Source organism: Phyllobates terribilis, unplaced genomic scaffold, assembly GCF_046119375.1.
Source record: "Phyllobates terribilis strain yellow unplaced genomic scaffold, ASM4611937v1 Scaffold_94__1_contigs__length_6153435, whole genome shotgun sequence".
NCBI lineage: Eukaryota > Metazoa > Chordata > Amphibia > Anura > Dendrobatidae > Phyllobates > Phyllobates terribilis.
The window spans coordinates 3,061,305-3,087,694 of NW_027362854.1; the positions used below are offsets into that span (position 1 = coordinate 3,061,305).

The 26,390-nt window shown below is 45.8% G+C and overlaps 6 non-coding genes and 1 pseudogene across 6 annotated transcripts; all 7 read left to right on the forward strand.

Moving 5' to 3' along the window:
• The first annotated feature begins 7,389 nt into the window (after nt 1-7,389).
• LOC141198253 (U2 spliceosomal RNA) lies at nt 7,390-7,580 on the forward strand. The gene has a single exon (XR_012270210.1). It is a non-coding gene; the product is annotated as a U2 spliceosomal RNA (small nuclear RNA).
• A 1,106-nt stretch (nt 7,581-8,686) lies between these two features.
• LOC141198013 (U2 spliceosomal RNA) lies at nt 8,687-8,778 on the forward strand (annotated as a pseudogene).
• A 785-nt stretch (nt 8,779-9,563) lies between these two features.
• On the forward strand, nt 9,564-9,747 carry LOC141197876 (U2 spliceosomal RNA). Its single transcript, XR_012269902.1, has one exon. It is a non-coding gene; the product is annotated as a U2 spliceosomal RNA (small nuclear RNA).
• A 6,167-nt stretch (nt 9,748-15,914) lies between these two features.
• Nucleotides 15,915-16,104, forward strand: LOC141197972 (U2 spliceosomal RNA). Its single transcript, XR_012269972.1, has one exon. It is a non-coding gene; the product is annotated as a U2 spliceosomal RNA (small nuclear RNA).
• Nucleotides 16,105-22,489: 6,385 nt separating this feature from the next.
• Nucleotides 22,490-22,680, forward strand: LOC141197917 (U2 spliceosomal RNA). Its single transcript, XR_012269936.1, has one exon. It is a non-coding gene; the product is annotated as a U2 spliceosomal RNA (small nuclear RNA).
• A 1,118-nt stretch (nt 22,681-23,798) lies between these two features.
• On the forward strand, nt 23,799-23,989 carry LOC141198428 (U2 spliceosomal RNA). Its single transcript, XR_012270380.1, has one exon. It is a non-coding gene; the product is annotated as a U2 spliceosomal RNA (small nuclear RNA).
• A 1,119-nt stretch (nt 23,990-25,108) lies between these two features.
• LOC141198254 (U2 spliceosomal RNA) lies at nt 25,109-25,299 on the forward strand. The gene has a single exon (XR_012270211.1). It is a non-coding gene; the product is annotated as a U2 spliceosomal RNA (small nuclear RNA).
• Nucleotides 25,300-26,390: the final 1,091 nt, after the last annotated feature.

The window sequence follows — 26,390 nt, forward strand, 5'->3', positions numbered from 1 at the left end:
CTTATCCTCAGCCTCCACCACCACTATACCACCAGGGTGACCGTGGTCCGTGTTGCCATTATTGAAAGTTCCTCCGTCCTTATTTTTGTCAGCTTTTGCTTGGAAGGCATAAGCAAAGACTGTGGGAGACCCACTCCCCAATAATGGGAATACTATTTTTAAGATGCTGTACTGTCTGGCTCTTGTAAGGGGCATTAAAAGCATCTTGTTATACCACTCTAACCTCCACGTCTCTTCTGAGGGGCATTAACAGCGTCTTGTTATACCACTCTGACCTCCACGTCTCTTGTAAGGGGCATTAAAACCGTCTTGTTAAGCTACTGGGACCTCCACGAGTCTTTGAACGGGCTCTGCATTTCCTCCTAATTTTTTGAAGCTTTTGCTTGGAAGGCATAAGCAAATACTATGGGAGACCCACTCCCCAATAATGGGACTTATGTTTGTAATATGCTGTGCTGCATGGCTCTTGTAAGGGGCATTGCAAGTTCCTCATAATTTTTGGAAAGCCTTCCATTCACTGCTTAGGCTAACAGTGTACAGGAGACCCAGTTGGTATAAATGGAAAAAACTGTTTAGTTAAGGCCCTCTGACCTCCATGTCATTTCCAAGGGGCATTGGAGTGCCTCAAAATTTTTGGTAGGCATTGCACTCACTGTATGCCCTATAACTGTGTAGCCGAACTGCTCCTTTTTGTTACAGAAACATATCCTACAAGACATATGTGGTTGACTGGCCTGATATTGATGTGAATGGTCCCTGTTCCTCCTGCTCCTTCTCCTTTGCCACTACCTCATCCATCATTTATCACCTGAAGCTTTGTTTTAATGGGAGTCATAGAACTGTGATAGTAGCAGGAAAACATCCAGAAATCCTCGGAGGAGGTAGGATATGCGCCAAAACGCTGACCACCTCAGGCCTAGCCGCTACTACATACATGCGCTTGCATTCCAAGAAAACAAAGCAGATGCTAACTTGTATCATCATCATCATGGTCCTCACCTTGGCACTCTCAACTCCCCTGATGGAGAAGCCAGGGCCCACCAGAGGAGTCTGGTTCTCTGGTGGTCTCGTCCAATGCTGCCCTAAAGCAGGCCGGGCTAAGAAAAGTGTGTGGGGGGAAGTTGACAGGAGAAATAGGGGCGGCTGGGGACCGTTTATGCAAGCAAGCAGTATGGTATTGCAGCCTGGGGGTGGGTGGGTGGCAGGTTGCATACTTGCGCTTGCATTGCAAGGAATGGGAGAGGTACAATTGAACACTGCCCTGGGACAAGGACTTGAACGGGTATAGTTGCAAGTCTGCAACGACAGGTGCAGGGTGGGAGGCATCTTCGCATGTACCATGAACAGGGGTTTGGCATGCACACACTACAGCGGAATAGGCTGTCCTTCCCACTAAATGCACTGGGGAGGGCACAGGTAATGTTTTGGTATACGCGCTTAATCTTATGTATAAGGCACAGAGGGAAAAATAGGGGCGGCTGGGGACTGAGTTTGAATACCTCGCTGCCGAAGCAGCCATGAGGTAGTGGCCAGCTTCGGCCTCCTCCAAACTAAAAGGCCCCATTTCAAGTGCAAGCTAGCAGTATGGCATTGCAGCCTGGGGGTGGGTGGGTGGCAGGCTGCACACTTATGCTTGCATTCCAAGAAAACAAAGCAGATGCTAACTTTCATCATCATCCTGCTCCTCACCTTGGCACTCTCAACTCCCCTGATGGAGAAGCCAGGGCCTACCAGAGGAGTCTGGTTCTCTGGTGGTCTAGTCCAATGCTGCCCTAAAGCAGGCTGGGCTAAGAAAAGTGTGTGGGGGGAAGTTGACAGGAGAAATAGGGGCGGCTGGGGAACGTTTATGGACACCCGGCTGCCCCCAGGCGGCTGGGGACCGTGTGTGGACACCCGGCCGCGGGGCGGCTGGGGACCCAGTGTGGATGCCCGGCTACCTGGCGGCTGGGGACTGAGTATGGATTCCAGGCCGCCAACGCAGCCATGACGTGGTGGCCAGATTTCGCCTCCATATGCCTAAAAGGCCCAATTTCAAGTGAAATCAAGCAAGCAGTATGGTATTGCAGCCTGGGGGTGGGTGGGTGGCAGGCTGCATACTTGCGCTTGCATTGCAAGGAATGGGGGAGGTACAATTGAACAATACCCTGGGACAAGAACTTGCACGGGGATAGTTGCTAGTCTGCATCTTCTGACGCGGCAAGGATCATTTCTGATGGGCACACTTTTAGGCAGTGACCTGGGTGTCAGAGATGCTTCCAGGGGTATTCCCCATGCTGTTCCCATGTATTTTCAGCACTGTATGCATGTGTCACACAGCACATGGTCAGATAAGGTTGTAAAATGTTAAAATGACATTTCCCGGTGAATGCATTTGTCACGGTTGAAAGCAATACAAAAGTGCAAAAACGTCTAAAAAATGCTACTTGTTAACATAGCCCAAGGTGTGGAGGAGTATTTTTTGGGGGGGGTTATTTATTTTACCTTATACACAAGTCTTTACCCTGGAAAGGAAGTTCCTTAACATATTTCACAGTAAAGCAGTTTCAGTTTCATTTTTGAATGTTTTAAAAGACTGCCGTCAGTGCCGCGCCAAAAATGCTCAGGTCTCCCATAGACTAACATTGGGCTCGTTGCTCGGGTCGAGCACCCGAGTATCACGGCGAGCTCGGCCCGAGATTTGAGCACCCGAGCATTTTAGTGCTCGATCAACACTAGCGTGCACGGCTGCTGGTCCTCAAACCGGGTGGACCAATCGAAGCCTGGCGCGCCGTACACCCACTCAGGTGCCGGAGGTGGAGGCTCCGCGAGGGAACCCAGCAGAAGGTTCCTGACTTCAGTGCCCGGGAGTGGAGGTTCCGGGAGGGCAACAAGTGGAAGGTCCTCAGTCAGTGCCCGGGGGTGGAGGTTCCGGGCTGAGCAGCTGCTCCAGGGAGGGCATGGCGGGGTACGGAGAGTGTTGGTGTAGGAAGCCCAGGAGCAGGTCGGCGCTTGCAGCGCCCGAGACAGGGGATTTCTTCCCACCTGCTCCTGTGCTGCACACGGCCTCCTGGTATTCAGCGGGTTCCGCTGGGTTGCCGCTGCTGGCATCCTGTGCTGCTCTACACCGTGCTGCAAACTTCTCCAACAGCTCGCTCCTCCACTTGGTAACTGCTGCTTGCTGGGCCCGGTCCACTTGTTGGCTCAGCTCCAGAATCTCACTCTGGAGGAACTCCGCGTCCTCCGGGGATAACTTACTGGCTTCTCCCTCCAGGGTGAGGGGGGTCGCTTGCCACGGCAGCAGGCCAGAGGCGGAGGCTTGATCCTGACTTCCGTCCATGTTGTCTGCCGGGTGCGGTCTGTCTAGACTGGTTAAGACCACACCCTGTCTCCATTCCTTCTTTCCTCCTCCTCCTCCTCTTTCGGGGGCGGTCCCATGGCAATCTGCTGTCGGTCACTCCTTGTGACGGCCTCCCTGCCTTGACGGACACATCTATGCGGACAGTCACAGTTGCAAGGGGCAGGGTATGCTTTTGGCGCCATTCTGGGACCTGGCCCACGATGGGAGGTTCCATACTGTTGTCTTTGATCACGCACATAATGGCGCCCGTTCTTCTGGGGCGGGCACCACATTCAGTATCATTACACAGTTCTTTAGGCACACTTCACCCACCGATAACGGGTTGGTCACTTATCTTGTTCATGACTCCAGAGCTAACGCGCCCCCTGGCAGCTGGGCCTATGGATGCCGGTATAGGGGATATCACCGTGGCTGGCCCGGTCCGTGACCCAGGGCGGTCAGTAAAAAGGGGAAGATATTGGAGGATCTGGGGAAAGTGTTTGTGACGCCACCTGTGGAATGCAGCCAAAGGGAGCTGCCGCTGCGGAGCAGTCCTCTGGAGCTGATGTTACGGCAGCAGGGATGGTGTGGCTCTCCACAGGTAGAGCTTGCTCCTGGGCAGTGTAAGGCGGTGAAAGTTGCACTGGGCGTTGTAGTGCAGGGAGGGAAAGATGGCGCAGATAAAGAATGGACGGAGGCAGTGTGATGCAGTCATCCGAGTCTTTTCTCACAGTTCTTATGACAGTTCCATTGGTGCACTGTACAGTTGTCAGCCTCCCCACGTCGCGCTGCGTTCACCAGGCAGGGGTTCAGCACTTCCTCAGGTAGATTAGGAGCACCTGACAGAACTCCACTTTCTGTGTTCCTAGCTAGACAGTCTTCACACTGGGTCTGTCTCCCTCCTGCCCTGTGCTTCCCACTCTCAATCCCATTTGGGTGCTCTGAAGCCCCTCCTGTACGTTGGAGTTCCCGGACCTGCTTGTCCCTCACGGGGATTAGAATGAGGCTTCAGCAACTGACTATATAAGCCAGAAGCCTCCCAGCTAAGACCTGGAGTTACACGGCTGGACCAGGGGTCCGTCCCCTTCCTGCGGCTTACGATCCCTGTCTTCTGACAGATGCGGGGCATACGGGTGCCGTCCTGCACTCGCCGTACCCCCTAGGATCCCTTCCTTAGATCGGAGCCTACTCCTCTGCTCCCCTCCTGGGCCTCTAGCACTGGGCCCTGCTTGTGGAGCAGAGCTCCTAAAGAGACTCTGATCCCTGACTGTTCTCCACTGACTCCTCTACCGAACTCTCCTGCCACCCTAAAATGGCTCCCCTTTATATACCTACTACTATAGTGCTCCCTTAAACTACTTCCTCCACCCACACCCACTACTGGTTCCCCCTACCTCTGGGTTCCCCCTACTCCAGCCTGGGACAGGGCTCAGCAGTTGCGCTCATGCATGTTGCCCCTCCAGCCGGCCTGGAGCAGTGTAGTGTTGAATGCGGGTGTTGGGGTTCTGGGCAGCACTCCCTCCTTGTTATGTTCTGCTACCAGAGCTAAGGAAAGAGAGGAGATCTGTCCCTACGATAGAACTCAGCTGAATCCCTACGATGTAACAGGGAACCTGATCCTGCGATCAGACCTGCTAAAGTCCTAAGCTAGTCTGTACGGAGACCTATAGATGTGGGGAAGGAATCCCTACAAGTACTAAGGACTGGGAGGAAAATGGGACACCTCCTAACAGAAATAGTAGCAGACAGACGAACAAACAAAATATATAGAACATAGAGGTCCGTAGACCAAGCAAACTAACAGAGTTAGATACAGAGCACAGGCTAGCTAGAAAGTAGTTATACAATGAAGTCCAGCAAAGCCAGAAGGGCGGAGCAGGATAATATAGGCCAACAAGGTCATGTGACCAGCAAAGGAAAAAACCTAAGAGCAAGGTTCTAACACTCCTCACCTGAGAGAAGGAGACTCCACACCTCTGGGTGAAGTGCACTATCTCTGTGGTGACTGAACCATCAGGGGCACCACAATTACAAGTCCCATTGTTTTCTGTTTGATTAAAGTGGGCTAATATCTGGCTAATCTAGCTGCCCTAACAAATGTTCAGTTCAAATACCCGCTCCTTGTTCTCTAGGCACAAATTGCTTAGAGGCAGGCGATTACCCTCCTCCCCACAGAACACATGAGAACTCATCTGTATGTTGGGAGAGATGGCTGCTAGCCAAATAGTGTATGGCCAGGCCACAGCTATGCCACAAGGACTTGGCTGACTCCTTTTCAGTAGAGAGGAGCGGTGTTCGACTCGAACTGTTCGCCAATCTCAACTTCGAGCTGTTTTGGGCGGTGTTCGAGCCGTTCGGCGAACACGAACAATTTGAGAAAAATTCGGCTGTTCGAGGTTATGTTCGATAACTGTTCGTGCACCAAAATCATAACTGGATTTTTTCTCAGTAATGCTGAAAATTAATGTAAATACGCAGTTTGAGTGTACAGTGGGGTGGGGGGAGGGGCAGGGGATGGATCTCTGCATAAATAATGAAGATCTCCATTTTTTTTTCTCTTTCCCGCATTTACAGTAGGGAGGTGCAATCTGTCAGCCTATCAGCAGCGCACACACGGAGCGAACTGCTTTTTTTCACACAAGCAAGGGCATGTGTCATTGGCAGTGTATGTCACATGTCCTTGCCCTATAAGACCCAGCCATTTTCCCCGTCACCACCATTTTCTCACTGCTGCAGCTGCGTGTTAGACGGCACTGCTGTTGCTGTGTGCGCTATACTTTGTGTTAATTTCAAGCCAATTTTCGCACAAATCTACAGATAGCTTGGGAGTAGGGAATAGTTGTGATTGCAGTCCTTTTGAGGACTAGGTTACATCAGTTCCTATCACTTTTTGCCAGGCAGGTCTGTACTAGTGCTGTGCAAGTTTTTTTCACAGCATTTGGCTAAATCTAGCAAAGCAAATCCTTTTTGGCCTCTTGCAGTGTGTGTTAGTCAGTGGAGTAGCCTATCTGTGTTGCAAGCTACACCACCTGTGTATAGAATGCAAATTTTTTTACTGCACTTAGTGAAGGAAAACCTTTTGGGCATAGCATCATTCTATTAGTCCATCTATACTTACCTACACCAGGTTGGAAATTCAAAATAATTTTTATCTGCATCTAGCTCTGAAAAAAATGTTTGGCTTCGGCTTGTAGCAGTGTGTGGGACTTGTTCTATTAGTCCATCTATACTAACCTCCACCAGGTTGCAAATTCAAAATAATTTTTTTCTGCATCTAACCCAGTCAATACTTTTGGGCTAATACCACAGTTTGGCCACTCAGCTCTGCTCGGTTCCCATTCATTGTTTTTTGTGCAAACAACTCCAGAGTTGTCAATTAGTTCAGAGGTCCCCAACCGCCGGTCCGCGGACCAGGACCGGGCCGTTGGGGTTTTTCAGCCGGTCCGCGGGGAGAGGGGGCCCCTCCAGCCTCCAGCAGGGCCGCCATCAGGGCATGACTGCCCTGACTCCAGTATGGGGCCCGGCCGGTAGGAGCCCCCTCGGAGCCCCCCTCTTGTGCTTCTCTCTTGCTTATGGCGGTCTCTGTGAGCTTCTCAGCGACATTCAGCCAGCCAGGTATCCTGCCTGCAGTAGATGGAATGTGGCAATGGAACGCTGGCTGCGCGTGTCATAATAGGCTCTGAGCCTTTATATACCTGCGCACAGCAGCAGCCACCTTCAGTCTGCTGCTGGACAGCCAGCAGCAGCAGGAGAGGTAAGTAATCAGCAGCCCTCCTGCTAAGGGTAGACAGCTGCTCGTTCCACCCCACCCCCCGCCTTAATTGGTTCTCCTCCCTTCCAACGGTGTTGAGGCGGGTGGGAACAGCAGGGGGTGAGGGTGCTGTGTTTAAAGAGGTGGAGTTATGCAGATCTAAAACGCGTGGATTGCAGCAGCAGCAAGCCGAAAAGTGCAGGCATGTAAGAGATCTAGAGGTTGACAACATGTCTTCTTAACGGGAGTCCAGGAGCTCATCTCCACAAATGGACTCTTCAGGATCCTTGGGTGGCTCCGTAGTTCGAAACCAATTCTGGTTATCGCTTCTCGGCCTTTTGGCTAAGATCAAGTGTAGTATCTGTTCTTATCAGTTTAATATCTGATACGTCCCCTATCTGGGGACCATATATTAAATGGATTTTTAGAACAGGGAGATGGAAAAAGAGCTTGCTCTGTCCACTCCACGCATTGACCTGGTATTGCAGTATCTCCAGGACCGGTGCACCCCTTCTTTAATGCAGTTTCTAAAATCAGAAAGTATTGAATTCAATGTTTTTTGTTCATTTTGCTTGTTTGTCGGATTTTGGGATGGACTCTTTGGCTTTGCTTTTCTTCTCCTCATTGGATTTTTCATGTTCAAAGTTGCAGAAGCCAGATGACAAGCTCATTTTGGTTCAACTTCAGCAACTGTGCATTGCATTGCCATGTAATGTAACGCAATGCTATCTTTCTAGCTCTCCCTCTTTACTTCCTTTTGGATAAACAGACATATTAGGCAAACATTTTGGAGCTTTCACCTAAATAACTACAGGTGGTGAGATAAGCTGCACAATATAATTGACCTTTCAGTATATTGTTGCACACACACCATCTATTTAGCAAATGCCCTTGTTATCAACAGCAGCCTTTTAAACTCACCTGAGCTAACAGGTATGTGCGCTGGTTACTCTGCTGCGCTTAAAATTTCTTTTTTGGTTTGCTACAATGCCTTTTCTGAAACGTCTCCCTCTGCTGGAACACTGACTTCTTTCAATTAATGCCTGCAGACTATAAAAGAGAACCCAACCCAAAAAGTTTGGTTGATTAGTCTGTGGCATTCTGTTAAACTGTTGCTTATGGCGGTCTCTGTGAGCTTCTCAGCGACATTCAGCCAGCCAGGTATCCTGCCTGCAGTAGATGGAATGTGGCAATGGAACGCTGGCTGCGCGTGTCATAATAGGCTCTGAGCCTTTATATACCTGCGCACAGCAGCAGCCACCTTCAGTCTGCTGCTGGACAGCCAGCAGCAGCAGGAGAGGTAAGTAATCAGCAGCCCTCCTGCTAAGGGTAGACAGCTGCTCGTTCCACCCCACCCCCCGCCTTAATTGGTTCTCCTCCCTTCCAACGGTGTTGAGGCGGGTGGGAACAGCAGGGGGTGAGGGTGCTGTGTTTAAAGAGGTGGAGTTATGCAGATCTAAAACGCGTGGATTGCAGCAGCAGCAAGCCGAAAAGTGCAGGCATGTAAGGGATCTAGAGGTTGACAACATGCCTTCTTAACGGGAGTCCAGGAGCTCATCTCCACAAATGGACTCTTCAGGATCCTTGGGTGGCTCCGTAGTTCGAAACCAATTCTGGTTATCGCTTCTCGGCCTTTTGGCTAAGATCAAGTGTAGTATCTTTCGAAAAGGCGGTTTTGGATGTTGGCCGCCCTAGTAGATTGATACATTATGCACACTGGGGCTTAGGCGCTTGTTAGTACGCCAGTTGGCTAATATAGTCATCTGGTGGAAAGCATGGCCCCCCAGGATCGACGCCATTGGGCCGGGGAAGATCGAAGTGTGAAGTGCCCCAGGAGTGGTGACCCTGGGGTGCCTTAACTCACTGGGATTGGGAACCCCACTTGAGTTTATGGCACATTTGCACTAGCACTTCAATATTTCTTTCTTCACACACACCCTTATTCCGGGCCTTCTGGCCTTAGGATGGGGAATTTTTCAATTCCCGGTCGAAGGTCCGGGCAGTATTATACTGTGAAACCTTCACTATTTATTTAATTTTTTTTGTCACTGTGTGTCCACTTTTTCACGTGTGTCCACGTCCTTACTAGGATTTTGTCGGGATGCGGTTCCCTTACGGGTTCCTCTCTTGGCAGGTCTAGGGGGGGGAGTGTGTGGCCATCAGGTTCCGCTCCCCCCTGAACCCCCCTGGCTCTCCTCTTTCGGGAGGAGAGCATTGTTGGCTCCCCTCTTCCGGGAGGGGAGCACAGTCTTTGGCTCCCAGTGCCTTGCTCGGGTGAGAACTCGGGCAGGTATTGGGGGTAAGATTGGGTCGCCTCTGGCTCCGGCTGGAGGTGGCTATTTGTCCCTGTTCCTCGCTGTGGCCTTCTGGCTCGGAGGGACGGGGAATGGTTTGGGGTACCCTTCTCCTTTTGGAGAGGGTTTCAAGAAGATCAGCATCCTAGTGCACTTTTTTTGTGGCACTTGTCACTTTTTTAAGCGCACTCGGGTTTTGTACACGAATTCGGGCTTTCGATAAAAGAAAAAAATCTGTTCTTATCAGTTTAATATCTGATACGTCCCCTATCTGGGGACCATATATTAAATGAATTTTTAGAACAGGGAGATGGAAAAAGAGCTTGCTCTGTCCACTCCACGCATTGACCTGGTATTGCAGTATCTCCAGGACCGGTGCACCCCTTCTTTAATGCAGTTTCTAAAATCAGAAAGTATTGAATTCAATGTTTTTTGTTCATTTTGCTTGTTTGTCGGATTTTGGGATGGACTCTTTGGCTTTGCTTTTCTTCTCCTCATTGGATTTTTCATGTTCAAAGTTGCAGAAGCCAGATGACAAGCTCATTTTGGTTCAACTTCAGCAACTGTGCATTGCATTGCCATGTAATGTAACGCAATGCTATCTTTCTAGCTCTCCCTCTTTACTTCCTTTTGGATAAACAGACATATTAGGCAAGCATTTTGGAGCTTTCACCTAAATAACTACAGGTGGTGAGATAAGCTGCACAATATAATTGACCTTTCAGTATATTGTTGCACACACACCATCTATTTAGCAAATGCCCTTGTTATCAACAGCAGCCTTTTAAACTCACCTGAGCTAACAGGTATGTGCGCTGGTTACTCTGCTGCGCTTAAAATTTCTTTTTTGGTTTGCTACAATGCCTTTTCTGAAACGTTGTCTCCCTCTGCTGGAACACTGACTTCTTTCAATTAATGCCTGCAGACTATAAAAGAGAACCCAACCCAAAAAGTTTGGTTGATTAGTCTGTGGCATTCTGTTAAACTGTTGCTTATGGCGGTCTCTGTGAGCTTCTCAGCGACATTCAGCCAGCCAGGTATCCTGCCTGCAGTAGATGGAATGTGGCAATGGAACGCTGGCTGCGCGTGTCATAATAGGCTCTGAGCCTTTATATACCTGCGCACAGCAGCAGCCACCTTCAGTCTGCTGCTGGACAGCCAGCAGCAGCAGGAGAGGTAAGTAATCAGCAGCCCTCCTGCTAAGGGTAGACAGCTGCTCGTTCCACCCCACCCCCCGCCTTAATTGGTTCTCCTCCCTTCCAACGGTGTTGAGGCGGGTGGGAACAGCAGGGGGTGAGGGTGCTGTGTTTAAAGAGGTGGAGTTATGCAGATCTAAAACGCGTGGATTGCAGCAGCAGCAAGCCGAAAAGTGCAGGCATGTAAGGGATCTAGAGGTTGACAACATGTCTTCTTAACGGGAGTCCAGGAGCTCATCTCCACAAATGGACTCTTCAGGATCCTTGGGTGGCTCCGTAGTTCGAAACCAATTCTGGTTATCGCTTCTCGGCCTTTTGGCACGATCTATCAGGTTTACCTGTGTGGTCTTGCCTGTGAGGTGCTCTTGGTACCCTTTCTCTTGGCCTGGGGGGATCGTTCCTCTTCGGAGGGACTTAACCCCCCTGCTGCTATTGGGAGGAAGGATTAGTCCGGGAGCAACGGGAAGGGATCCCATGAAGGCTTGCGCCTTTCAGAGAGAAGAGTCGGTACGTTCCTGAGTGAAGGATGCCGGCAACGCTCACATATTCATCGGGTGATGCCCGGATGCGGAACACCGTGAGGATTGAAGTTGGAGCAGGATCGAGGACGGAGAAGAACTTGGACTACATCTGCCATAGGATTCTGCTTGGAGTTCTGGAGTTTCGGCGGGAAGACATATTCTGCTTCCAGGACAATGAGTACAAGGGGACTTACACCATCACCTTCAAGAGCCAGGGATGCTGTCACCAACTCGTACAAAAGGTAAATGAGAAAAACTACTTAGATGAATTGGATGGACTAACCTTTTGTCTCTTGTATGCCTATGACGAGATCCCTATCGTGGTGCATTTCCCGAACCCCTTTGTGGAGGCTGCAGACATCTCGACCTACCTTATCCGTTATTGTGATGATCTGAGATACCTGGGCACTGTGAAGAACGCGGTAGGCTTCTGGTGCGGCAAGAGGAGGTACATGGCCCGTCTAAAGAGGGACCCAAGCGGAGTGGGAGGAATGCTACACCCTCCCTCAACATTTGTGATCGGTAAGAGCAGAGGCTACTTATTTTACCCTGGAATGCCGGTATGTTGCAGGAACTGTGGACAAATGGGTCATACCCAAACGTTCTGCACGGGCAGGAAAGTAGACCGCTGCAATAATTGCAGCTGTTACGGACATTTAATGAAGGACTGTCCCGCTGGGAGGAAATGCAATCTTTGTGGTGAGGCGGGGCACATGTTCCGAGGATGCCCCAACAGGACCAGGACCAGGACTTACGCAGAAGCTGCATCTTCTGCAGCTGAGCCGATGCGCCCGCCGGTCTTCACTGGCGGGCCGGCGTCGGAGGGCGGTTCGAAGGGCGAGAAGGCTGGGATGGAGCAGGGAGCCGGAGGCCCCTCTGGGGCGGCCCCTGCATCGAAGTCCCTTAACGATGGGCGGACCTCGCATGGACCGGAGCGGAGGGGTCCTCCTTCTGGGAGGGTATCCTCCGTGTCGATGGTTCCCGATACCGATCCTGTTGGGCTGGAGGGTGGTGCCCCTGTGCGGTTGGCTACAGGGGACCACGCAGCGATGGCCTCAGGATCTTCCAGGGCGATTAGCCAGCCAGATGAGGGGGCTTTGCTTCTAGGTGGCGAACATCAGGGAATCTGTGTTGGTGATCTTATCCTGATGGACCAGTCTCTCCCCCTGGAGGAGGTGGAGGAAGAGGAGGACTGCACCAGTGACCTAGTGGAGTCTGCCCCGAAAAAGAGACGGAATGTCGAAGCCCCAGCGTCTCCTGGAATGTGGCTGGGAACCGTGACCTACGAGGGGGCAACCGCCGGCTCACAGAATATCGAGTCATTTGGGTCCTCTAGCCCGGATGTCCTGGAGAAATTTGGCATACAGGGCTTTGAGTCAGGTGTCCTCATGGAAGATCCACCACCCTGACCTATGAATGCCCACATTAAGACTTGTCTCACTGAATGTGAGGTCATTAAAGAGCCCAGTTCGTAGGGCTGCTCTATTTAAGTACTTAGAAACCACTGACTTTGACATATGTTTATTACAGGAATGCGGGATACAACATGCACTAAATTATAATGACATCAAGACAGATTGGAGACTGGGGCCCTCCATCTGGTCTGGCTCCAATGACAACAAGTCAGCGGGGGTGGGCTTCCTCTGTCGTGGGAGAAATATTGCTATAAATACTGTCACAGAAATAGTACCAGGCAGAGTGGTTTTAGTGCATTTTAAATTTAATGGTTTTACCCTACGTGTAATGAATGTTTATGCTTCCCCTGATAAGCAAGAGAGAATTAATTTATTTGGGATATTGCCATTGTACTGTACTGGGTCATCTCCCCTGATCGTAGGGGGTGATTTTAATTGTCTTTGTGCTAGTGAACAACGAGCGGGGGGTGACCCTTTACGCAAATTGGATAAGTCATGTCATCTATTGAAAGATTTTATAACTGATTTTAAATTATGCGATGCGTGGAGGTCACTCCTGCCGACGGACCCTGGTTATACGTGGTCCGGAAGAGGGGTGTCCTCCAGGATCGATTTTATTTTCCTATCAGATGATTTTAACCCTGTAAAATGTGTTTTAACATCAAATATATTTTCTGACCATAAGGGCTTGGAGGTGCACCTAGAATACCGGGATGAACAGAGGGTCAACAGGGGCCTCTGGCGTCTAAGTACTTACCTGCTGGAGGACCCTCTGATTCGACAAGACTTTTGTAAAGCCTATCAAGCCTGGCGGCGACAAAAACCTTCTGATGCCCCTATGGTAACCTGGTGGGAAAATTTGAAAAAAAAAGTCAGAATGTTTTTTATAAAAGCAGGGAGACGTAAAGCTAGAGAGAAAAAAAGATGTTTTAGTGATCTTAACACCAAACTACAAACACTTTTTAAATTCAAAGAGCTAGGGGTGGAGGTGGGAGATGATATTGCTAGCCTAAAAACTGAAATTCAGAACTGCATAGACACAAAGGGGAAAGAGATTATTTTTAACTCTAGAGTGCAGCACTTGGAGGAGGGGGAGAAGTGCTCTCGCTTCTTCTTCAAAAAAGTCATGGATAAAAGAGAAGTGATCACAAATCTAGAGGGTGAAACATCTATGCAGGGAATGTTGAATGCTACTTTTAACTTTTATAAGCATCTTTTTAGTAAAAAGTGTATAGATGAGTCCTTTTTATCTGATGCTCTTAATGATCTCGATTTTAAGTTAAATTTTACAGACCAGGAGTTTTTAGAACGCGATATTGTTTTAGAGGAATTATTTTATGTTTTTAAAAGTTTCTCTAAGGGCAAAGCACCTGGGTGTGATGGACTACCTGTAGAGTTTTATCTTACTTTTTGGGACATTTTAAAAGAGGACCTTTTTATGCTTTTTAAAGAAGTTTTTATTTGTGAACAGTTGCCATTTTCGTGGAGGAGAGGAGTGGTGTCTTTGATATATAAAAAAGGTGATCGCAGTGCTCTAGCGAATTGGAGACCCATAACTCTCCTAAACGTCGATTACAAGGTACTTGCTAAGGTGGTTGCAAACCGGCTCAGGAATGTCATTGCCAAACTAATCCAGCCTGAGCAGGTTTGTAGTGTACCAGGCAGAAGTATTTCAGAGGTTTTAAACGTATTAAGGGATGTAATTTGGTATTCCAGAGACCGGGGTCAAAATGTAGCTCTTTTAGCCCTAGATTTTGAAAAAGCTTTCGATAGAGTCTCTCATAGATTTCTTTTTAGAGTTTTAAAAAGAATGGGTATCCCTAATATGCTTTTAAATTGTATTAAGATTTTATATAAAAATTGTTTTAGTCAAATTTCTCTTAATGGCTTTTTAACAGATGGAGTTCCCCTTGAGTCAGGAGTGAAGCAGGGATGCCCCTTGTCGCCCATCCTGTTCATCTGCGCCATGGAGCCCCTGCTGAGCGCAATAAGGAAAGACAAAGTGATTAGAGGGGTTCCTGTTCCTGGCGGAGGTGGCAGTGATGTGAGAGTCTTTGGCTACATGGATGACGTGACGGTTGTGTGCGTGGACCCTGCTTCCCTCCGGAGGGCGGTGTTGCGCATTGAATTTTTTTCCCAGGCATCTGGGTTTAAACTTAATTTAAATAAATCTGAATGTCTGACTTTGGGATCCTGGGACACCGCCCAACTCCCGCAGCTCACTATAAAACGAGACAATGTAAAAATTCTTGGAGTTGTTTTTAACGAGGAGAATGTGGGAACTCAAAGCTGGGAGAATGTCATAGAAAAAATGTCAAAGAAAATATCATTTTGGGGTTTGAGGTCCCTAACAATGGAGGGGAAAATTTTAATTATAAAATCAGTGTTGTTACCCCTCATACTGTATATAGCTATGGTGTACCCCCCCTCTGATGTTTTAATTAAAAAAATGACTAGGATGATCTTTATGTTTTTATGGAACTCCAAAATGGAAAAATTAAGGCGAGAAATAATGAGGAAGAATAAAATGAACGGCGGAAGGGATGTCCCCGACTTACATATTTATTTGTATTTAAATTATTTCTGCTTTTGTTTCAAACATTTTAATGGTAATAGTGCGCTAAGTTATTTTTTAAAATATACCTGTGGGATGATTTTTAAAAGATGGTTTAAGTTGTCGTTGAATTCCCCTGTTTTACTATGCCCCCCCAAACACCAAGCAATCTTAGAAAAGACTGTTCGATTTTATAGCCTTGGTGATTTTAAAATGGACATTTTTAAAGACCGCAAGAAGCTTTTATCTTTTCTGAGGAGGAATGAAGATGTGACCCCCATAGTAAATTTCTCAGAAGAGAGGTCGAAGCAAGTTTGGAAGAATGTCTTCGGAAAATTTTTAGCAAATGGACATAAGGACATCGCATGGATGGTGGTCCACCAGTGCCTCCCCACCAGAGAGTTTCAACACAGGAGAGGCCTGGTTGCCAGAGCCAAATGCCCCAGAGACTCATGTGTTAATGACGAAACCACCTTGCACCTTATGTGGAATTGCCCGTTTGCACAGGAACTTTGGCACAAAGTTGGGATTCTTTTAAAATGGACTTGCGGTTTAAGAGATTTTAACCATGAATATGTTTTATATGGCCTTTTTAAATGTCCGACCCCTCAACAGTATTGTATATGTTGGTGCATGATTAACTGTTTTAAAGACGCCCTTTGGAAGGCACGCAATATTTTACTTTTTAAACGTGATGCTATTTCTGTGAAGGATTGTCTTAAAATTGCTTTTAGTCAGATGTATATTTATTACTTGAGGGATGTCAAATGTATTGGGAGGAGGGATGCTAATCGTATATGGGGTTTTTATGGGTGGAATTCTGTGTTTTATTAATGTATTTGTGTTGCTGTTTTTTGATTGTAAACCATCTTTTACGCACATAATAAAATATGTTGAAACCTGATCTGTTCTTATCAGTTTAATATCTGATACGTCCCCTATCTGGGGACCATATATTAAATGGATTTTTAGAACAGGGAGATTGAAAAAGAGCTTGCTCTGTCCACTCCACGCATTGACCTGGTATTGCAGTATCTCCAGGACCGGTGCACCCCTTCTTTAATGCAGTTTCTAAAATCAGAAAGTATTGAATTCAATGTTTCTTGTTCATTTTGCTTGTTTGTCGGATTTTGGGATGGACTCTTTGGCTTTGCTTTTCTTCTCCTCATTGGATTTTTCATGTTCAAAGTTGCAGAAGCCAGATGACAAGCTCATTTTGGTTCAACTTCAGCAACTGTGCATTGCATTGCCATGTAATGTAACGCAATGCTATCTTTCTAGCTCTCCCTCTTTACTTCCTTTTGGATAAACAGACATATTAGGCAAGCATTTTGGAGCTTTCACCTAAATAACTACAGGTGGTGAGATAAGCTGCACAATATAATTGACCTTTCAGTATATTGTTGCACACACACCATCTATTTAGCAAATGCCCTTGTTATCAACAGCAGCCTTTTAAACTCACCTGAGCTAACAGGTATGTGCGCTGGTTACTCTGCTGCGCTTAAAATTTCTTTTTTGGTTTGCTACAATGCCTTTTCTGAAACGTTGTCTCCCTCTGCTGGAACACTGACTTCTTTCAATTAATGCCTGCAGACTATAAAAGAGAACCCAACCCAAAAAGTTTGGTTGATTAGTCTGTGGCATTCTGTTAAACTGTTGCTTATGGCGGTCTCTGTGAGCTTCTCAGCGACATTCAGCCAGCCAGGTATCCTGCCTGCAGTAGATGGAATGTGGCAATGGAACGCTGGCTGCGCGTGTCATAATAGGCTCTGAGCCTTTATATACCTGCGCACAGCAGCAGCCACCTTCAGTCTGCTGCTGGACAGCCAGCAGCAGCAGGAGAGGTAAGTAATCAGCAGCCCTCCTGCTAAGGGTAGACAGCTGCTCGTTCCACCCCACCCCCGGCCTTAATTGGTTCTCCTCCCTTCCAACGGTGTTGAGGCGGGTGGGAACAGCAGGGGGTGAGGGTGCTGTGTTTAAAGAGGTGGAGTTATGCAGATCTAAAACGCGTGGATTGCAGCAGCAGCAAGCCGAAAAGTGCAGGCATGTAAGGGATCTAGAGGTTGACAACATGTCTTCTTAACGGGAGTCCAGGAGCTCATCTCCACAAATGGACTCTTCAGGATCCTTGGGTGGCTCCGTAGTTCGAAACCAATTCTGGTTATCGCTTCTCGGCCTTTTGGCTACGATCAAGTGCTTTATTGCAGGAGATTGTGGTTGAAGGGCACTCGGGTACCCCTCTCCTTGGCCTGGCAGGATCGTCCACTTTGGTGGACTTAACCTGCTTGCTGCTATTAGGGAGAGGGCTTAGTCCCAGGGTAACGAGTTGCGATCCCCCAGCTTCCAGGTGTTTTTCGCTGCAAGAACACTGGGAGCGCAGATTGCAAGCGGCTGCAATTTGCAACCTTGTTGCCTTTTTCCATGGAGGTTGACCCTAACCTCGTGCCTCTTTATGCGAGGCTAAAAAACTCTATCCGAGTTCACTTCACGGCGGGTGGCTCGGATATGAGGAAATTAGGGTATGTAGTCCAGGACGTGCTCAGGAACCTTCTTGGCGTACAAAGGAATGAAATTCTCTCCATCCAGGATTATCCCAGAAGAGGTGACTATGACATCACATTCACCGGAGAAGGTATTTTTAGAGATGTACTAGAAAAGTTAAAAAAAGTTGAAAATAGTCCTGTTTTGAAAGGGATACAAATTGTTGAGCACGTCCTGGATGAGGTAAGACTGGTTATTGTAAAAATATTTTCGCCCTTTGTTTCTGCTCCAGAAGTAATGTCATTTCTAGCAATTTATTTTAAAAGTGTTAAATGTATTGGGAAGATATTAAACGAATATAACATATGGACATCTAAGTGGAAATTCCTTGTGAAGTGTACAAGAGATCCAAATACACCAGGTGGTATACGGCTCCCCCCTGCCCGTTTCAAAATTGGGCAAACAAATGGGGATTTCTTCTTTTCTGGGATGCCAGTATATTGCAGAAATTGTGGGCGCTATGGTCATTCAAAAGAAAACTGTCATGTATCATGTAGAAATTGTGCTAGTGAAGAACATGAGACAAAAGAATGCCCTAAGGAAAAGAAATGCAGTTTTTGCCAGACTCCAGGTCACTTTTATTTTTCTTGCCCTCACAGATTTCGGGAAGATGAGCAAAAGGGGAAGTCCAAGACGTCCGACCAAGGACCAAAAGATCAGACCACCCCTCAGGAGGAGGAACAACAACCTGGAGCCTCTGGAGACAATAAGGGCGTACCAAATAGTGAAGTGTCTCCAGAGTCTATGACAGGTAAAATACCAAATCCCAAAACCTGGCTGCAGGACCTGCGGGAGTCCAAAAGGAGGGCTGAGAAGGAGCAGAAGGGCACTACTGGTAAGGTCAAAAGGGACCGGCAAAAGGCTGACACAGAAGCCCATGCCCAGTCTGGGTCTCCTAGTGCTGAGGGCGCTGAGTGGATAAAGGTGGGTCCTAAGAAAAAGAAAAAGGGTGGTTCGGAGGAGGCAGCAGGAGGTGAACAGATGGACACTTCTCCAGAAGGGGACGTGGACGCTGGACCCTCAGGGGTTTCGGTCTCCGCTGCTACAGGTGGGGACCGGGATCTTGCTGCCTCTGAAGAGTCAGAGGCTCTGCCTTGTGCGCAACCTCCTCCTTTAGGACGACCTTCTACAGGTCAAACAGGGGCGGCGGAACCCCTCGGGGACCCACCTGATGAGGAACTGCATGGCCAGCCAATGAAGACCCAGCGGGTTCTGCCAGCCAGCCCTCCGAGCTATGCCAGTGTAGCGTCGGGTTTATATAAATGTGGTAATCTTTCCTCCTCCACGGAGACTCTCGTGACGATACTATCAGATGAGGAGGGAGGCGCAAGCCCAGTGGTCTGATCAGGTTCACCGGACAGGTAAATCCGTTGCTCTTAGTTACCTAAGTAAAATTTCTACATTTTCTAATGATGGCTGAACTCAAAGGTATTTCCCTCAACGTGAGAGGCATAAAATCTAACACGAGAAGAACTGCTCTTTTTAATTTTTTTACGTGTTTTACTGCATCTGTATTTTTTCTGCAAGAATGTAATATCCCACATGAAATGTCATATCAAAAATATAAAGATGAGTGGAAGTGTGGGCCATCTGTCTGGTCCGGATCGAATGCTGCAGGATCAGCGGGTGTAGCCATACTTTTTAAAGGGAACGTTTTAATTGATTTTATTCAGGAAATTTTACCAGGTCGTATTTTATTAGTGAAAGCTTTTATTGATGGTATTAGATGGCAGTTTTTAAATTTTTATGGATCCCCAGAGAAAAATGAAAGAGCCGAAATGCTTGATCTTTTACCATTATTTATTAATAACTCTGAACCTTTTATCTTAGCAGGGGATTTTAATTGTGTTTTAAAAGGTGAAAACCGGCGCTCCAGCTCTGTAAGCAGGAACTACGATAAAACCTCAGGTATGCTACATGATATAGTCAAAGATGCTAAATTGATAGACATATATAAAGAGTGTCATAGTGACAGCCCAGAGGACGCCGGTTTCACTTGGAGCAATGCTAATTGTAGCTCTAGGATTGATTTTATTTTTGGTTCAGATAAAACAATACCTGCCAAATGTGAAGTTTTAACTAATATATTTTCAGACCATAAACTTTTATCCTTTACCATAAAAGTAAATGACAACAAAAAATGTGGTAAGAAAAGCTGGAAAATGAACGTATCCCTTTTAACCGACCCGCAGATTTTATCAGATTTTATTGAGTTTTATAGGAAATGTAGAAAAGGGAAAAAAACAAATGAGACTATGAGTGTATGGTGGGATAGAATGAAAGTAAAAATAAAAGACTTTTTTATTAAAAAGAGTATATGTAGAGCCAAAGAAAAATATGAAGAATATAGAATTTTAAATACCCGCCTACAAACATTATTTAAGCTCAGAGACAATGGGATAGATGTACAACTTTGATATTTCAAACTTAAAAGAAGAGATTTCAAAATGGCTAGAACAAAAAGGAAAAGAGATAATTTTTCGTTCTAGAGTACAACATATAGAAGAAAATGAAAAGTGTTCCAGATATTTTTTTAGGAAAAATAAAAAAGAAAAAGTGATAATTGACCATATAGATGGTGAGAATAATATAAAAAATATGCTGGGTAAAGTTGAGGTTTTTTTTTCTAATCTTTTTAATGGAAAAAATATAGATAATAAATTAATGGATGATTCGCTGCAAGGACTAACAGCTGTTTTAGATCCCGCATCCCAAGAGTTTTTATCCCAAGTTTTAACGGAACAAGAAGTGTTAAAAACTATTAAAAGTTTTAAAACTGGAAAGGTCCCTGGTCCTGATGGCATCCCAATAGAATTTTATGTATGTTTTTATGATATTTTAAAAGATGATTTGTTTTATTTGTTTACTGAGGTTTTTAATAATAAGGTTTTATTAAATTCCTGGAAGAAAGGTGAAGTCTCCCTCCTATACAAAAAAGGCGATAAATCAAAATTAGAAAACTGGAGACCAATAACACTTTTAAATTGTGACTATAAAATAATGGCTAAAATTTGTGCAAATCGTCTAAAAGAAGTCATCAGCAAAGTTATTCATTCTAATCAAGTGTGTGGGGTGCCGGGGCGCAGTATATGGGACAATCTGAATTTAGTGAAAGACTGTATTGAGGATGTGAAAGACAGAAAGGGGAAAATGGCGATTTTATCTATTGATTTTGAAAAAGCATTTGACCGTGTCTCACACTTTTATCTTTTTAAAGTTTTAGAGAAAATGGGCATACCAGAAGGGTTTTTACTATCGCTTAAAGCATTTTACAAGGATTGTACAAGTAAGATTTTAGTGAATGGTTTTAAGACACAAGAGGTATTTTTACGGTCAGGGGTGAAACAGGGATGCCCTCTGTCCCCCCTACTGTTTATCTGTGCACTGGAACCAATGTTATGTGCAATACGCCAAAATAAACAGATATGCGGTGTCCCTCTGCCTGGAAGCGGTGGTTTGGAGGCCAAGGTTGTAGGCTACATGGATGACGTGGCGGTCTTGTGTACAGATGCACCATCACTTACGGCCACTCTCCATCAAGTGCAATCCTTTTGCCTAGCTTCTGGTTTTAAAATCAATTTTAATAAGTGTAACATTTTAAGTGTTGGGGGGATGATTTTACGTGATGTACCAATTAATGTCTCCGAATCCATTTCCATTTTAGGTATATCATTCACTGAAAATAATGATGGTTATAATAGTTGGGAAACAGTTACACAGAAAGTAAATACGAAAATATGTATGTGGAACATGAGGAGACTTACAATGGAGGGTAAAGTATTGGTTTTAAAGATGGTGATTTTACCTCTTTTATTGTATCTTAGCATGGTTCTCCCCCCGCCTGTTAATGTTTTAAAAAAGATAACCAAAACCTGTTTTACCTTCTTTTGGAACTCAAAAATGGAAAAGCTGAAAAGAGAAATCGTGATGAAATCAAAAGTAAAAGGTGGTAAAGATTTTCCAGATTTTAATAGGTTTCTTTTAATCCATCTGTTCGTTTACTGTTTTAATGCCCTTTTTAAGAATCACTATTGGTCCTTTTTTATGCGTTTTAATACAGGATTTTTTATGAGAAAGTTTGGATGGTATGAAGTTAATATATCTGTGCCCCATGCTTTTAATTTGTCGACGCATTATGAGATTTTAAGGAAAATAGTGTCCGATTTTAATTTAGGGACTAAGAAAATAGAGGAATTAAGAAATAGTAAGAAACTAATTAAAGAAATACGTAAAAGTGAGGAAATATGTAATGTTGACAGATATGATGATGACAAATCTATGTCTATCTGGAAAATGATTAACGTTTTTTATCTTTTTAATGAACAGAGAGATCTGGCTTGGAGTTGCATGCACCGCTGTCTTCCTTGCCGGGCATTCCAATACAGAAGAGGATTTGTGAGGTCTGCCATCTGCCCAAGAGCCGGATGCCAAGACGAGGAAACGGTGGAACATCTATTATGGACATGTAATTTTGCAAAGGATTTCTGGAGAAGACTGCTCCCCCTACTGGAAAGGGTGGCAGACCTCAAGGACTTTACATATAAAACTGTGCTATACGGACTTATGGAATGCCCCACAATGGACCAGTACACAATGGCTTGGAAGACAGTGAACTGCGCCAAGTCATCTCTCTGGAAAGCGTGCAACATTGCTATTTTTAAACAAGATGTTTTATCAGTGAATGATGTTTTAAGTTTATGTTTATGTGAAATGTATACTTATTATTTAATTGACAAAAAGAAAAATGTACATATTTCCAAAAAATGGCTTGTTGACCAATGGAACCTAATTATTTAAAATCTTTGTATTTTTTTGTTTTGTAAATTTCATTTGTCTTTTAACGTTTGGTATTTGTGTAATTATGCTTGTAATTTGTTAAAGTTTTAATAAACGGTTTTATCCCTCTGCAGGGGATAGCCAAATTAAAAAAAAAAAATCTGTTCTTATCAGTTTAATATCTGATACGTCCCCTATCTGGGGACCATATATTAAATGGATTTTTAGAACAGGGAGATGGAAAAAGAGCTTGCTCTGTCCACTCCACGCATTGACCTGGTATTGCAGTATCTCCAGGACCGGTGCACCCCTTCTTTAATGCAGTTTCTAAAATCAGAAAGAATTGAATTCAATGTTTTTTGTTCATTTTGCTTGTTTGTCGGATTTTGGGATGGACTCTTTGGCTTTGCTTTTCTTCTCCTCATTGGATTTTTCATGTTCAAAGTTGCAGAAGCCAGATTACAAGCTCATTTTGGTTCAACTTCAGCAACTGTGCATTGCATTGCCATGTAATGTAATGAAATGCTATCTTTCTAGCTCTCCCTTTTTACTTCCTTTTGGATAAACAGACATATTAGGCAAGCATTTTGGAGCTTTCACCTAAATAACTACAGGTGGTGAGATAAGCTGCACAATATAATTGACCTTTCAGTATATTGTTGCACACACACCATCTATTTAGCAAATGCCCTTGTTATCAACAGCAGCCTTTTAAACTCACCTGAGCTAACAGGTATGTGCGCTGGTTACTCTGCTGCGCTTAAAATTTCTTTTTTGGTTTGCTAAAATGCCTTTTCTGAAACGTTGTCTCCCTCTGCTGGAACACTGACTTCTTTCATTTAATGCCTGCAGACTATAAAAGAGAACCCAACCCAAAAAGTTTGGTTGATTAGTCTGTGGGATTCTGTTAAACTGTTGCTTATGGCGGTCTCTGTGAGCTTCTCAGCGACATTCAGCCAGCCAGGTATCCTGCCTGCAGTAGATGGAATGTGGCAATGGAACGCTGGCTGCGCGTGTCATAATAGGCTCTGAGCCTTTATATACCTGTGCACAGCAGCAGCCACCTTCAGTCTGCTGCTGGACAGCCAGCAGCAGCAGCAGCAGCAGGAGAGGTATGTAATCAGCAGCCCTCCTGCTAAGGGTAGACAGCTGCTCGTTCCACCCCACCCCCCGCCTTAATTGGTTCTCCTCCCTTCCAACGGTGTTGAGGCGGGTGGGAACAGCAGGGGGTGAAGGTGCTGTGTTTAAAGAGGTGGAGTTATGCAGATCTAAAACGCGTGGATTGCAGCAGCAGCAAGCCGAAAAGTGCAGGCATGTAAGGGATCTAGAGGTTGACAACATGTCTTCTTAACGGGAGTCCAGGAGCTCATATCCACAAATGGACTTTTCAGGATCCTTGGGTGGCTCCGTAGTTTGAAACCAATTCTGGTTATCGCTTCTCGGCCTTTTGGCTAAGATCAAGTGTAGTATCTGTTCTTATCAGTTTAATATCTGATACGTCCCCTATCTGGGGACCATATATTAAATGGATTTTTAGAACAGGGAGATGGAAAAAGAGCTTGCTCTGTCCACTCCACGCATTGACCTGGTATTGCAGTATCTCCAGGACCGATGCACCCCTTTCTTTAATGCAGTTTCTAAAATCAGAAAGAATTGAATTCAATGTTTTTTGTTCATTTTGCTTGTTTGTCGGATTTTGGGATGGACTCTTTGGCTTTGCTTTTCTTCTCCTCATTGGATTTTTCATGTTCAAAGTTGCAGAAGCCAGATTACAAGCTCATTTTGGTTCAACTTCAGCAACTGTGCATTGCATTGCCATGTAATGTAATGAAATGCTATCTTTCTAGCTCTCCCTTTTTACTTCCTTTTGGATAAACAGACATATTAGGCAAGCATTTTGGAGCTTTCACCTAAATAACTACAGGTGGTGAGATAAGCTGCACAATATAATTGACCTTTCAGTATATTGTTGCACACACACCATCTATTTAGCAAATGCCCTTGTTATCAACAGCAGCCTTTTAAACTCACCTGAGCTAACAGGTATGTGCGCTGGTTACTCTGCTGCGCTTAAAATTTCTTTTTTGGTTTGCTACAATGCCTTTTCTGAAACGTTGTCTCCCTCTGCTGGAACACTGACTTCTTTCATTTAATGCCTGCAGACTATAAAAGAGAACCCAACCCAAAAAGTTTGGTTGATTAGTCTGTGGCATTCTGTTAAACTGTTGCTTATGGCGGTCTCTGTGAGCTTCTCAGCGACATTCAGCCAGCCAGGTATCCTGCCTGCAGTAGATGGAATGTGGCAATGGAACGCTGGCTGCGCGTGTCATAATAGGCTCTGAGCCTTTATATACCTGTGCACAGCAGCAGCCACCTTCAGTCTGCTGCTGGACAGCCAGCAGCAGCAGCAGCAGCAGGAGAGGTATGTAATCAGCAGCCCTCCTGCTAAGGGTAGACAGCTGCTCGTTCCACCCCACCCCCCGCCTTAATTGGTTCTCCTCCCTTCCAACGGTGTTGAGGCGGGTGGGAACAGCAGGGGGTGAAGGTGCTGTGTTTAAAGAGGTGGAGTTATGCAGATCTAAAACGCGTGGATTGCAGCAGCAGCAAGCCGAAAAGTGCAGGCATGTAAGGGATCTAGAGGTTGACAACATATCTTCTTAACGGGAGTCCAGGAGCTCATCTCCACAAATGGACTTTTCAGGATCCTTGGGTGGCTCCGTAGTTTGAAACCAATTCTGGTTATCGCTTCTCGGCCTTTTGGCTAAGATCAAGTGTAGTATCTGTTCTTATCAGTTTAATATCTGATACGTCCCCTATCTGGGGACCATATATTAAATGGATTTTTAGAACAGGGAGATGGAAAAAGAGCTTGCTCTGTCCACTCCACGCATTGACCTGGTATTGCAGTATCTCCAGGACCGGTGCACCCCTTCTTTAATGCAGTTTCTAAAATCAGAAAGAATTGAATTCAATGTTTTTTGTTCATTTTGCTTGTTTGTCGGATTTTGGGATGGACTCTTTGGCTTTGCTTTTCTTCTCCTCATTGGATTTTTCATGTTCAAAGTTGCAGAAGCCAGATTACAAGCTCATTTTGGTTCAACTTCAGCAACTGTGCATTGCATTGCCATGTAATGTAATGAAATGCTATCTTTCTAGCTCTCCCTTTTTACTTCCTTTTGGATAAACAGACATATTAGGCAAGCATTTTGGAGCTTTCACCTAAATAACTACAGGTGGTGAGATAAGCTGCACAATATAATTGACCTTTCAGTATATTGTTGCACACACACCATCTATTTAGCAAATGCCCTTGTTATCAACAGCAGCCTTTTAAACTCACCTGAGCTAACAGGTATGTGCGCTGGTTACTCTGCTGCGCTTAAAATTTCTTTTTTGGTTTGCTACAATGCCTTTTCTGAAACGTTGTCTCCCTCTGCTGGAACACTGACTTCTTTCATTTAATGCCTGCAGACTATAAAAGAGAACCCAACCCAAAAAGTTTGGTTGATTAGTCTGTGGCATTCTGTTAAACTGTTGCTTATGGCGGTCTCTGTGAGCTTCTCAGCGACATTCAGCCAGCCAGGTATCCTGCCTGCAGTAGATGGAATGTGGCAATGGAACGCTGGCTGCGCGTGTCATAATAGGCTCTGAGCCTTTATATACCTGTGCACAGCAGCAGCCACCTTCAGTCTGCTGCTGGACAGCCAGCAGCAGCAGCAGCAGCAGCAGGAGAGGTATGTAATCAGCAGCCCTCCTGCTAAGGGTAGACAGCTGCTCGTTCCACCCCACCCCCCGCCTTAATTGGTTCTCCTCCCTTCCAACGGTGTTGAGGCGGGTGGGAACAGCAGGGGGTGAAGGTGCTGTGTTTAAAGAGGTGGAGTTATGCAGATCTAAAACGCGTGGATTGCAGCAGCAGCAAGCCGAAAAGTGCAGGCATGTAAGGGATCTAGAGGTTGACAACATGTCTTCTTAACGGGAGTCCAGGAGCTCATCTCCACAAATGGACTTTTCAGGATCCTTGGG